The following is an 11,397-nucleotide window of genomic DNA, read 5'->3' on the forward strand; positions in this document are numbered from 1 at the left end:
TTCTTCCTTTAACAATCAAATTATCTGCAGAACAGTTTAGTCAATATTTTGCTAGATACAACTTTAAATGAGCCGTGCCATGAGAAAACCAACATAGTGCATTTGCGACCAGCATGGATCCATACCAGCCTGTGCATCAGCGCAGTCTAGTCAGGATCCATGCTGTTCACTAACAGTTTCTCCAATTGCAATATGCTTTGAAAGCGAACAGGATGGATCCTGACCAGACTGCGCGGCTGCTCTGGATCTATGCTGGTCGCAAAGCCATTATGTTGGTTTTCTCATGGTGCGGCTCAAATGTATTTAATTCTTTCAAACTATCAAGACAATGGCTAGACTTTTTACGGATAGCTATAGATAATGTAGATTTAAGTCTTTACTAAGTTTATTCAGAAAAACCCTGATAATGCACATTTCAGTGCCAGTAAATACTCAGTTAATACAAACTGCAGTTATAGACATATCTCCTAATGCTTTTCCAAAATTTATCAAAATACACAACTAAATCTACTTTATTTATTAAAGTAAATACATGCTGGTAAAATAGGATGTTATATGCCTTGTATATCTTAGAATGAAACCTGTTTTACAGATGACAATTTTACTGGATTTCTGAAGATTTATAGATGTTGTTACATGAATGAGGTCTTAAATTAGTCAGAAAATCAGCTAGGAACTCAGATGTTCTCTTTAATCATTGACCAATTAGTATATATGGGCTTAAGTTATTACCTAACACAATATAGGTAACTTTACAAATGTATGAATTTTCATTAAAATCTGCATTGCAACATTCTTAAAAAATAAATTTCATCAGAAAATATGATTTTATGATACAGGCTTAAGAGGGAAAAAGAATTGTAATATTTCAACAGTCTCACAAAATCAAGTATACTAATTCAACCATTGTTTTGCTATATTTCTCAGTATTTTTTAAAGATTTAAAAAATCTATATGAAATAAAATTATCTATGGTAGAAAATATACAATTAGATCTGCATATGTTTGAGTAATAAGCCTTCATGTATAATTATGCTGTAAATTGGTAACCAAATCTGATGAGAACTGCAAAACATGTGCTTTTTTACAGATATTCAAAGACTGTCATGTGTTTATTCCATTTAGATATGTTCAAGTGCATCTTTTTCAAAATACATTAAATTTTATCAAATTTAAATATAACAAATTTAATGTTATACATGCAAAAGTAATCAAACAGTATCAGATTTTTTTAATTTTAATATAAAGTCAAGAATAAAGATATTTTTCAGTTACAGGGCCTTTGGTTAAACAACTATCAACATTTTTAAGAAATGACATTCTAATTTTTAATTTTTTTCCATAAATCCGAAAAAGAAACATTAGTGCAAACAACATAATTCCATCTTCAGAGTGTCCAGTGTGAGTTCTTCTATTTATGTCAAAGGCACCAATCATTATTTTTGGTCTGTGGCAATCCAAAAAAGGGACAGATCTTCACTATTCAGATGTCCGTAACTTATTCCAAAAACACTAATTGATGATTCCCCACTTTCAGTCTCTCTATTTGGAAAACACACACAATATTTTCATAAACATTTTGCCTTCACAATGACATATACATTTCAAACTTGTGTCCTCTACTATAGAGATGAAGTGTCATCTTGTCAACACTAAACTACCTGGATCAGACAGTTATGTCACAGACTGCACATTTGCAAGTTATAATAAGTCTTTTTAGCAGTCCTTGTTATTTTTATTTGATACAGATCTTGGGAATGCTGGCTCTTCAGGTGATATCAGAGGTCTTTGACTGCATTTACTTTTACCATGACTGTAGCTGTCACTGAAAAATAGAGATGTGAGAGAATAACAATCTGAATGTCTTTCATTTGACTATGGGTGGTGGTGGGATGGGGATGGGCTCTCCAGTTAAAATATTTGTGACATCATGTTACTGGATAGAACTACTGATCTTCTACAATCCAGCTGGAGGGCTTCCTTTCACAAATTTGTAAATGAATAAAAATTACATACACTATTTCAATCATTTAATAAATTTTATATAAGTAAATGTATAATATATACATCTTTCCTTTATTCTTTTAATGAAAATAATTTATCACATAGATCTCCCCATCCTTGAAATGATTTTGAAAGGAACAATTGTATGAAATACATTAAATACTTTTGACTTTGCTACACTTTGATTAAATTTAAGATACATGAAATTCTAAACAAAGTTCATAAATATTCTGTAAAAAAATAACATTCAATCAAGCATTTATAAAGATCTGAAATCAGACCTGATCAGACACTAAGACAAACTATAAATAAAATGTAGATACCTTCCTTCCTTTTATTCCAATGTAAGGATGATGATGATCATTCATTCATTGAAGAATTAGTCTGGAATAAACAAAAATCAAACTAAAATGGTTGTTACTGTTGTTACATTTTGACAGATACAGGATTTCATCCTTTTCAACATAATATATGGACCACTTTAAAAGTAAAATCTGTTTCTCATACATGTGCAGAGGGTCCTTTTCTGAAAAAGGGTATATTTTAAAATTTCAAAAACTTACCAATATTTATAGTCACAATACAAATGTATGCCAATTTAAGTTATATGAAGTCCTACTAGCTATTCTTGTATCATAGATTGAGAGGTCAAGATTTCATACTTGTATGAATATGGACATGTGGGGGACTTTATTCTTTATTTAAATACATGTAGGCCTCTGATGTGTAAATATATATAAAAAAGACATATTAACTTTGACACAAACCATTTACATTCAATATGTACTTGTAAAACAGGCATGTGCAGATTAAAATATGCTGACTTATGTGTAGCAATGGATGCAATTAAATGTTTTCATTTTTCAGCATTCAGTGAGTTTTTACTTCAGTAAGTCTATATTTCTACAGGTACTTTGGCAAACACATACACACACTGTTGCAAATGACTAAATTATCATTACCTCTCTAGAGCATCCACTCACTTCATAGTTGTTTGAAACTTTATCATCAAGCAGTCATTTTCAAAAGAAACAACTCACAGCTGAAAAACAAAACAAATAAATTTACAAAAATATATACATTTTGAAGTGAAAATATGTCTTTATCTGCTTTTTACAAATAACATAAAAAGCATACTAATGGTCATTTACAACTAAAATCAGGGCTTTTTCCATTATAAATCTACCTCCAATAAAAGGAGGTAATCCAAAAGAAAACAGTATGTTTCTTCCCAAGTCTGAATATGAAATTCCCAAATGTGTTACCTTATATGGGTGTTTGATGTTTAAAAATGGTTTTGAAAATTTGTATATATCTATATTTAGGTTATTACAACAACATTTATAGTGTTGCTCAATTACTGAAATGTAATCTATTAATATTTTACACAAAAAATATCTTTACATAGATTTTGGTAATTTGGAAATTTCCACATTAGACAATTTCTGAGAGCATTTTCTCAATTCCACTGGTTTTGGTGCATGGTATTCCTAAAATGATGGAAAAATGCCTGAAAGTTTATCTTGGTAAAATAATAAAAAATGTCTGTCCAATATTTAAGAAAATAACCTCTGTATGGTCTTTGAATCTGTTGAAGGAAGTGAGCACATATCTTCCATAGCTTGAAATTTTTACATGTCATATTAAAACATAAAATATTATGAGACTCACCTGTTTTCATTGTAGTGTTATCCTTTAACACTGATCCTTCAGTCAGTTGATACAAACTTCACTTATGGAAATAAACAGACAGATGTCAGACTCTGAGTGATGACTGATGTCTATCCACAGTTTAGACTCTTTTCTGCCAGAGTATTTTTCCCAAACAATGTCGCTATTCAGCAAATTTTAAACGTGGACTTGGTTTGAAGGGACACATCCAAGCATCACATGCCCATTTAGCATAAAATCTCTGACTGTCATTGTATCTATATACTAAAAATTTGCAAAATCCGAGTAGAAATCTGAATTCAGCATAATCCAGGAAGTAAACTTAGATAAGCTCTTTGTGATTTCCTAAATGAAGAGCATCAAGGGGAGGTAATAAAAATAGGAAAAATGCCCCAAATCATAAACTTTTGCCCAAATCTACAATAATGTGTCTGAATGACCCACTACGATTTATGTTTCTTTTTGAAATATCATCTTCCCTTTATACAAACAAATACACTTTTCTGCTGAGACTTGGCACTTTTCAAGATGTAGGGCACAATATAAACATATGTTTTGCTCCATAAATATATTTTTTCTTGCAGATAAAAGTCTAGATCATACAAGAATCAAATAAATATTTGGGAATATTAGTTTGGTATGAAACCTTGTTCATTTGCCTTTAAAATTTGCAAGTACGAAAATAAAGGACACTTTCTAGTAGTTTCCAGATAACAAAATAGGCATGCACTCCTACTTTTTTGAAAATTCAGCAAGTTGGGGATTTGCATCCTCGTTTCCATGGTAACCGGGACATATATTGAAAAAATGAAAAACAGGATTTTCTTAATTTTGCACCCTCTTCAAGAAAAAATCGGTTTAAAGGAAATCTGTGACTATGAGTTTCCAACTTTTTTTGGTTCTTACAGAGAATTGGTCTTAAACATATTTTATTTCAAACATATGTGCATATTACATTTTACAATTTACAATATCGATATTATACATGTTGAAAAGGGATAAGATCCGAAAGCGAAGCTTATAAAGGTCATCTCCTATATGGGGTAACTTACAGTAAATTTGGCGGTATTACATAATTTGTTTGAAATGTATTATCGAACAAACAGGGTTTTACTTCGTTTGAGGTATTAATATAATACTATATTACGTGAGTGATTATATAAGAATTGTGTTTTTTTTCATGTCCCAAACATTCGGATATAAGTGTACTGCACACAACAATGATTGTACGTTTTTTACCAGTACATACGTATTCTGCATCAAAATTCTTATCTAACTCCCAATTTATCACAAAAATCCTTTGTTTTATTTATTTTGGGTTGGAAATAACTTCCGTCGTTTCGCAGTCATTTTGAAACCTTTGTCATTTACAAATAATGATGTATTTGGTGGTCTCAAAATTGTCCAACAAGGTAACATTTTATATATTAAGTCTTCGACGAATGCGAAATATTCGTTGAGAAATAGTCGGTGAGTTGATTAATCAGCACCTCACATTAAAAGTAAGGGCGAACTCTTCTGTCGGAATTTAAATCAATCGGTTCACTTACTATATGATATAATAGTATTATTTTAAACACTAGAAACCAATAAAATACTTTAGTAGCATAGTAACATTTTGCAGCTTATACGATAAGATTTCTGCAAGATACAATGTATGTAACTTGCTAGTTTGTAATGAATTGCAAATATCCCTTTGATACTGGGGAAATAGCGTATCTCTTTAATTTGCATCACTTCTACCAGAAAGCCTTTCCTTCTACAATTCGCCTTTTATAATTTCCTGATATAAAGCTAAATAGTGACATTCTGTGTCCAAGGAAAATCATCCTTGATACAAATTTCAATGGTACAGGCTCAGTATAATCTAGTTATGGAGCGAGGAATTCACAGAATACTGATTTCTTTTTTTGAAAAGAAATTTGGTAATAAAATCATGGAAAAGATTCTTCAGCAGCATAGAAAGCAGTCAAGCAAAAAGTACAAACTCGGCTTGATTTAATCTGTTCATATGAGGTAATGAAATGTGCAAAACATCTCACGTCCCTTTGAATTCTGTTTTGAATACACTGAATGAACTACATGTTCCGAACTATTTTTGCTAACCGCCTGAATGTCGTTTTAATGATGTTTTTGTTTTATTTATGTTCGTCCCTGGCTTTAACAATTACTTTTAATTCGTTTACCACAAAAACATTCTGAAATTCGCCATTTACATTAAATGTCCATTAATGTTGGATACTTCAAGGGTATTAATATCAGCATGCACCGACACAGAATCAAATTGTTCGCAATCATTTTGATGACTGACTCACCTGAAATAGCTCTGTCCCTAAACATTTCAGACACTAAGCATATTGAAGTCAATGCCTTTACCACTCGGTCTCCTAATTCAGAGTTGTATTATGCTATATTGTTATATCGCAATTATTGTAAAATAAGCAATGAGAAATGTATAGCAATGTATGCCTGCATAACATCTCTTTCAAAGTCAGTACCTAAAATATGCAAATTTACATTTTTTATTGCAACAGAGGTTATGATACATGTATCCGCATTGTTTAGAAACGAGATAACAGAACCGGTGTGCCTTAAGTCATACTAAGGGCGTTATTTACCCTCCGTCTAGTTTGCCAGTATAGACTTAAGTACGACACGCCTCGTTTTGTAACATTTTCATCGCACAGGTTCGAATTGTTGAAAACATGAAAGAAATATGTTGTTCAGCGTCATTGACTATTCTAAATGACGATAGCGTAATTTCCGTCCAGACATTCAACTTTGATAAAATACGGATCGTAGCTGGGAAATATTGCTATGAAATATTATATTTTAGGATGTTTATCAAAACAAAACATATCTGATTACTTTGTGTAGATACTAATATACATTGTATCGCTTTTACCGCTGGCCATAATGAAATAAGTACACTTCCTTTTAAAAGATAACTTCTATCGCCTTTTCTTATAATGGTTATAGAATCTGTTATTTAAGATATAAATTTTCAAGTCGTTCTTGATTTTTTGTGATAGCGTTGTCAAATCCATTCAATTAGACTTCAGCTTATCTCATTAATTTCTATCTGATGACTTCTGACAAATGGTAAAGAGATGCAGTTCGTTTTTTTGTAATTTTCTTTGCCCCAAGATTCAATTAATTTTCCAAAAAAGCACGTTATCCTTAAGTATTCAATTAAAAAGTAATGAACAGAAACATTTGTATCAAAAATGTATTTAACGAAGCAAAACGAAATCTAACCCACGCAAAGCAGCATACAAATCTCGATAACATTACATTTTGTATCGAAAGCTGTGACATATTTTCAAGCCTTAAATTTCTCTCGACTTAGCTGGGTCGTAACAAAAGACGACTTTTTTGCGCGTTCTGAAAATATTGACAACAAGAAACACATATATTCCTTTTCTTTTTTCTTCCTTTACAAGGTGCATTTAGTTCAGCACATTATTCCTTACTTTAAAGTGCATCAAGTCTGCACATTCGAAACATTTTTCTTTTCTATAATTTAGAACTTTAATAATTTTTTATTTTAAAATGTCTTCATATACTACTCAGACAACTCCTGAAATAATATCATGACTTTATCCTAAAGTACAAGGATTCAAACATTGCTTACCGTTCCGGTGAGTATGATAAAATGTGTGTTAATATGGCTACACAATCATAATATACACGTTCAAATATCAATAGTGAAATTTTGTTTACGACAAAATCAAAAATGATGTGTGTGTGTTGCGGGGGGAGGGGGGGGGGGGGGGGCGTTTTCTCATCACCTCCCTCGAATGTTCTGTTATGTCAAAGTAGAAAATTATATTTTTCTTTCTTGTGTTCTTTTGTAAAGCTCGTAAACTATTTAACAGCAGCGGGAAATTAATGACAATGAAATTTGGTATAATTTTATTTCATTTTCTAAATTAATACATCTAGTTGTCATTCAAAAGGTTAGTAATATACATTTGTACATAATTATAAATAGTTAAGAATTTTTGTACCCTTTACAAATTGGTTGACACATTTAATTTACTCATTTGCAAAAGATGGTTTACAATGAAATTTTCCTTAATCTCCATGTTTACAAAATTTAATCATCATGGTTAAATCAAATATAAACATTTATAAGAAGTTCCTTTAAAGCATGAAACGCAACCAGGTAAAGCAATAGACTAAGTTACTTTTTGTCCTTTTTTGAAAGGAGATGAAATGTACAAAACCCCACTGGCTAGAATAGATCAAAAGCATATTATAACTGCCAAACCACAAACACTTTTTTTACCGAACGATCCAAATGAGTGATTTAATAATTTGAATTACATTATAATATGATTGATAATAATTGATAAATGATCTATATACAAAGGTCCGCCAAAGAAAACTAGAATATTTTTTCAAGAAAGTGTGGCAGCACGAGTTGATAATACAAGTAGTAGATTATTTTACATGTGGATGTTGTTTGACAACTGTCACACGTCTTCAATTTTTACATATAAACTACGCTATAGTCTTATTCCTTAAATTAATTAAATACGTTGAATACTACGTTATTCACTATGAATTATTCATCATTATCTACTGGAGTGACATTTGTCTTTGATATATATACAAACGTCCACCAAAAGAAACTAAAATATTGTTTCAAGAAAGTATGACAGCACGAGTTGATGATACAAGTAGTAGATTACTTTAGATGTGGATGTTGAGTGACAACTGTCACACGTCTTCAATTTTTACATATAAACCAACGCCATACACCCACCAAGACTAAGACTTAGATTAATTAAATACGTTGAATACTGCATTATTTACTATGAATTATTCATCATTATACACTGGAGTGACATTCGTCTTACCAAAACTTGCATTGCAATGCGCACATTAGCGATAACCGATTTAAAAATACGTCCCTTGCTGATTTAAATTAGTGAAGGGGAATGTTATTTATTCAGTTATACCAGAATTTGTTGAGTAGTTTGCAGTAAACTTACTGTATCTGTAAATCTGCAACTAAGAATATTAAAGCGATTGCTTTTTCATCCAAATAAAAAAAAACAGTTGGATTTCGTGAAATAGTAGGAAATGTGTGACTAGTACCGGGTATCATATAAAAAATAAGAACGTGTTTTAAAAATGTTAATTTGTGCTCTCAAAAACATTAAGATCCGTATTAAATGCGTCTTTCATTTTGATCAGTGCCTTCAGTTTCGTTTGTATTCCGTTCGAATTTGTTTCCCGCCGGTTATAGAGATTTAAAGTTTTAAGTTGTAATATCGTGGATATGGGCACATCTGTTCCTTTATGACTGGTCGGTGTAACGAGTCGTTCAAAATATTCTACAATTTAGAAGAAACAACACAAGACACTTATGCAGCAAGGGGTATCTGAAATTTGTATATAATGGTCTATAGTTAGTAAATTCTGTTTTAAACATTAATCTCATCTGATTCTCGTAACTCAAACCATAAAAGAAGCATGGAATGTCAGCTTGAGCACACTGTTATGATTTCGGGTTTTAACGCAAATCTGGTTCAAAACTGAATCCTTGCATACTTCAGAAACTGGCAACATATTCTTTGAATTCTGGTAATAGATCACGACATTTTATTTTAAAGCCGTAACGAGAATTTCAGACTGTATCTTATCTCGAGCGCTCGACATCTCATCTTGAGCGCATGACATCTTATCTCGTGCACATGACATATTATCTCGAGCGCACGACATCTTATCTATATATATTAAGGCTCTTTGTGTGCATTCAGGTCATCAGTAAAAACATACGACTGTCACCGCTTTTGCTTTTGTTTCGTTTTTCGTTTCACGGGTTTGCAAGGTAGTAATTTATATACACAAACTGATAGAAAAAAGGCTGCAAAAATTCAGTGATGACGCATAGGAATATATTTAAGTCCTTGACAAAAAAAAAAAAGATTTAGTATGTATGATTCGCCAATATATCAAAGAATTTCCCCGTTTCCCCTTAATTCATGCATGCAATTTTATATCTTTTCTGACGATGTGTGAATTGATACTAGCAGTCGAACTGCGATTTGTTGCTTTTCTAACATGCAGTAAGCATCATTAATTATGTTCGTTTAATTTTGAAGATAGAATGACCAAGGCTGTGAACTGCTCTCCCAATTGATGTGATAAACTTGAACTTGTGGGAAGTTTAAATTACCTCTGTATAGGTGGGACCGTAATTATCAACTATGACGTAAATACACACAAAGAGCCCTAATATATATATATATAAGATGTCGTGCGCCCGAGAGAAGGTATCGTGCACACCAGATAAGACGTGTTGTGCTCGAGAGGTGTCGTGCACACGAGATAAGATGTCGAGCGCTCGAGATAAGATGTCGTGCGCTCTATATAAGATGTCGTGCGCGCGAGATAAGATGTCGTGCGCTCTATATAATATGTTGAGCGCTCGGGATAAGATGTCGTGCGCACGAAAGAAGGTATCTTGCACACCAAATAAGACGTCTCGCGCTCGAGAAGTGTCGTTCGAACGAGATAAGGTGTCGTGCGCTCTATATAAGATGTCGTGCGCGCGAGATAAGATTTCGTGCGCTCTATATAAGATGTCGAGCGCTCGAGATAAGATGTCGTGCGCACGAGATAAGATGCCAAGCGCACAACATAAAAGGTATCTAGAGGCTTGAGATACGATGTCGTGTGCTCGAGATGAGATGTCGTGCGCACGAGATAAGGTGTCGAGCGCTTGAGATAAGATGTCGTGCGCTCGAGATAGAATGTCGAGCGCACGAGATGATTTAATCTTAAAAGAATAAATGCATGTCCTAAACATATCTCCGTTTGTCAACAAAGTAAAACAGTTATTGGAAAACGGATGTTTATCAACAATTCCAGTTTTAATTACAATTTAGATTACATTTTTGTTTAGTTAAACAGATGCTAATATCAAATAAGGAAAACTGCGTTCGTTATATTATCACCGACTCTTGAATTTATCGAAAAAAATGGACAAATGGAGTTTCCACATTGGAAAAAAATCAGCATAGCAAAACTGAAATAAGAAGTCGATAACAAATTATAAGCCTACTACAACGTTATGAAGATTCAATCAAGGACAATATAAGCGTTAATTTAACTAGGTCACAAATATATATTTTTATCGCTTAGCTACAAACAGACAAGAGCAGGAATTCGATATTATGTCGGCGATGTAACAACGTCATTAATTTTCATCAAATAAGTAATATTTTAATAATACCGGTACCGTGTGTATTATTATTTATAATAATATATTCTTATATTTAGTAACACGTTAGATATAAGGTTTGCAACAAAGTCTTTAAGATTCAAAACTTCAGTAGCTTCAAAAAAGAGCTCGACAAACGAACTACTTTATAAAACTACTCGCCACTTCAAGTAAAAATTGCAATTTGCTTCTAAATTCAATCCCTTAAACACTTAATCATGACGTCAACCTTGAGACAGTCAGTGATCAAACCCTTTAATGTCACTGAATGTGTCAAACGGTCTGTCACCTCATTCAGAAGCATTAGATTCATGCGTAGGCATCATTGTTTATAACAGTGCTGGTGACAGCCTGCTAAAAAATGTTCATATACTCCTCTAGAAAAAGACTTGTTATGAAAATTTAAGTTGGTTTCCTTAATACACTTTGAATATTTCAGTTAACGAGAATACAAGAAAGAAATTTCCAGCAATGGCTAACCATGT

At 32.4% G+C, this 11,397-nt stretch overlaps 1 long non-coding RNA gene across 1 annotated transcript; it reads right to left on the reverse strand.

The window, feature by feature from the left end:
* Window positions 1-1,739: 1,739 nt before the first annotated feature.
* LOC128548997 (uncharacterized) lies at window positions 1,740-4,124 on the reverse strand. Its single transcript, XR_008367407.1, has 4 exons — window positions 3,676-4,124; window positions 2,967-3,046; window positions 2,328-2,388; window positions 1,740-1,825 (listed from the first exon to the last, which is right to left on the reverse strand). It is a non-coding gene; the product is annotated as an uncharacterized LOC128548997 (long non-coding RNA).
* Window positions 4,125-11,397: the final 7,273 nt, after the last annotated feature.

This window comes from Mercenaria mercenaria, chromosome 15 (genome assembly GCF_021730395.1).
Source record: "Mercenaria mercenaria strain notata chromosome 15, MADL_Memer_1, whole genome shotgun sequence".
Taxonomy (NCBI): Eukaryota; Metazoa; Mollusca; class Bivalvia; order Venerida; family Veneridae; genus Mercenaria; species Mercenaria mercenaria.